The following is a 3,325-nucleotide window of genomic DNA, read 5'->3' as shown; positions in this document are numbered from 1 at the left end:
AGTCATTAATTGTGATTTTAAAAATTCAAATCTTTTTCAAAAACTAATTTCAATCATATCTTTTCAAAAATGTCTTCTTGTCTTACCTTTTTCAAAAAAAATTTGATTTCAAAATATCTTCTCTAACTTCCTAACTTCTTATCTTTTCAAAATTGATTTTCAAATTTGTTTCAACTAACTAACTAACTTTTTGTTTGTTTCTTATCTTTTTCAAAACTACCTAACTAACTCTCTCTCTCTAATTTTCGAAAATATCTTTCCTCTTTTTCAAAAATTTCTTTTTAATTAACTAATTATTTTTTTATTTGAATTTTCGAAAATCCTTCTCCCTCATCTCCTTCTATTTATTTATTCATATACTAACATCTCTTCCTCACATCACCAAAAATCTGAACCCTCTCTCTGAGTTTAGATTTTCTTCTTCTTTTCTTCTACTAACACAAGGACCTCTATACTGTGATATAAAGGATCCATATTATTATTATTATTTTCTCTGTGCCCTCTTCTGCAGGAGCAAGGACAAGAACATTCTTGTTGAAGCAGATCCAGAACCTGAAAGGACTCTGAAGAGAAAATTAAGAGAAGCTAAATCCAGAGATAACCTTTCAGAAATTTTCGAACAGGAAGAGGAGATGGCAGCCGAAAATAATAATAATGCAAGGAGGATGCTTGGTGACTTTACTGCACCTAATTCCAATTTACATGGAAGAAGCATCTCCATTCCTGCCATTGGAGCAAACAACTTTGAGCTGAAACCTCAATTAGTTTCTCTAATGCAGCAGAACTGCAAGTTTCATGGACTTCCATCTGAAGATCCTTTTCAGTTCTTAACTGAATTCTTGCAGATCTGTGATACTGTTAAGACTAATGGAGTAGATCCTGAAGTCTACAGGCTCATGCTTTTCCCTTTTGCTGTAAGAGACAGAGCTAGAGTGTGGTTGGACTCTCAACCCAAAGACAGCCTGAACTCTTGGGATAAGCTGGTCACGGCTTTTTTAGCCAAGTTCTTTCCTCCTCAAAAGCTGAGCAAGCTTAGAGTGGATGTCCAAACCTTCAAACAAAAAGATGGTGAATCCTTCTATGAAGCTTGGAAAAGATACAAACAGTTGACCAAAAAGTGTCCTTCTGACATGCTTTCAGAATGGACCATCCTGGATATATTCTATGATGGTTTATCTGAGTTATCAAAGATGTCATTGGATACTTCTGCAGGTGGATCCATTCACCTAAAGAAAACACCTGCAGAAGCTCAAGAACTCATTGACATGGTTGCCAATAACCAGTTCATGTACACTTCTGAGAGGAATCCTGTGAGTAATGGGACACCTATGAAGAAGGGAGTTCTTGAAATTGATACTCTGAATGCCATATTGGCTCAGAACAAAATATTGACTCAGCAAGTCAATATGATTGCTCAGAGTCTGAATGAAATGCAAGCTGCATCCAACAGTACTCAAGAGGCATCTTCTGAAGAAGAAGCTTATGATCCTGAAAACCCTGCAATAGCAGAGGTAAATTACATGGGTGAACCTTATAGAAACACCTATAACCCATCATGGAGAAATCATCCAAATCTCTCATGGAAGGATCAAAGGCCTCAACAAGGCTTTAATAATGGTGGAAGAAACAGGTTTAGCAATAGCAAGCCTTTTCCATCATCCACTCAGCAACAGACAGAGAATTCTGAGCAGAATCCATCTAGCTTAGCAAATTTAGTCTCTGATCTATCTAAGGCCACTGTAAGTTTCATGAATGAAACAAGATCTTCCATTAGAAATTTGGAAGCACAAGTGGGCCAGCTGAGTAAAAGGATCACTGAAATCCCTCCTAGTACTCTCCCAAGCAATACAGAAGAGAATCCAAAAGGAGAGTGCAAGGCCATTGACATAAGCACCATGGCCAAACCTGTAAGGGAAGGAGAGGACGTGAATCCCAAGGAGGAAGACCTCCTGGGACATCCAGTGATCAATAAGGAGCTTTCCTCTGAGGAACCAAAGGACTCTAAGGCTCATCTAGAGACCATAGAGATTCCATTGAACCTCCTTATGCCATTCATGAGCTCTGATGAGTATTCCTCTTCTGAAGAGAATGAGGATGTTACTGAAGAGCAAACTGCCAAGTTTCTTGGTGCAATCATGAAGCTGAATGCCAAATTATTTGGTATTGAAACTTGGGAAGATGAACCTCCCTTGTTCATCAATGAACTAAGTGATCTGGATCAACTGACATTGCCTCAGAAGAGATAGGATCCTGGAAAGTTCATAATACCTTGTACCATAGGCACCATGATCTTTAAGGCTCTGTGTGACCTTGGTTCAGGAATAAACCTCATGCCCCTCTCTGTAATAGAGAAACTGGGAATCTATGGGGTGCAAGCTGCTAAAATCTCATTAGAGATGGCAGACAATTCAAGAAAACAGGCTTATGGACAAGTAGAGGACGTGTTAGTAAAGGTTGAAGGCCTTTACATCCCTGCTGATTTCATAGTCCTGGATACTGGAAAGGAAGAGGATGAATCCATCATCCTAGGAAGACCTTTCCTAGCCACAACAAGAGCTGTGATTGATATGGACAGAGGAGAATTAATCCTTCAATTGAATGAGGACAACCTTGTGTTTACAACTCAAGGATCTCTCTCTGCATCCATGGAGAGGAAGCATAAAAAGCTTCTCTCAAAGCAGAGTCAAACAAAGCCCCCACAGTCAAACTCTAAGTTTGGTGTTGAACTCCCATATCCAAACTCTAAGTTTGGTGTTGGAGGGTCTCAACAATGCTCTGAACATCTGTGAGGCTCCATGAGAGCCCACTGTCAAGCTATTGACATTAAAGAAGCGCTTGTTGGGAGGCAACCCAATTTTTATTTATCTAACTATATTTTTCTTAGTTATATGTCTTTATAGGTTCATGATCATGTGGAGTCACAAAATAAAAATAAAAATTGAAAACGGAATCAAAAACAGCAGAAGAAAAATCACACATTGGAGGAAGCACCTGCCTGGCGTTCAATGCCAGAACAGAGCATGGTTCTGGCGCTGAACGCCCAAAATGGGCAGTGTCTGGGCGCTGAACACTCAGAACAGGCATGGTTCTGGCGTTCAACGCCAGAAAAGGCCAACAAATGGGCGTTGAATGCCCAAAATGGGCACCAACCTGGCGCTGAACGCCCAGAGTTGCGTGCAAGGGCATTTTGCATGCCTAATTTGGTGCAAGGGTGTAAATCCTTGAACATCTCAGGATCTGTGGACCCCACAGGATCCCCACCTACCTCCACTCACTTCTTCTCACCTCTCTTTCACACAATCCCATAAACACCCTTCCCCAAAAA

At 40.1% G+C, this 3,325-nt stretch overlaps 1 non-coding gene across 1 annotated transcript; it reads right to left on the bottom strand.

Annotated features, from left to right (window-relative positions):
• Positions 1–1,028: 1,028 nt before the first annotated feature.
• LOC112739005 (small nucleolar RNA R71) lies at positions 1,029–1,136 on the bottom strand. The gene has a single exon (XR_003169948.1). It is a non-coding gene; the product is annotated as a small nucleolar RNA R71 (small nucleolar RNA).
• Positions 1,137–3,325: the final 2,189 nt, after the last annotated feature.

Source organism: Arachis hypogaea, chromosome 13 (assembly GCF_003086295.3).
Source record: "Arachis hypogaea cultivar Tifrunner chromosome 13, arahy.Tifrunner.gnm2.J5K5, whole genome shotgun sequence".
NCBI classification, from domain to species: domain Eukaryota; kingdom Viridiplantae; phylum Streptophyta; class Magnoliopsida; order Fabales; family Fabaceae; genus Arachis; species Arachis hypogaea.
Note: the sequence above shows the minus strand (reverse complement) of the source record. Positions and strands in the feature narration are given on the sequence as shown.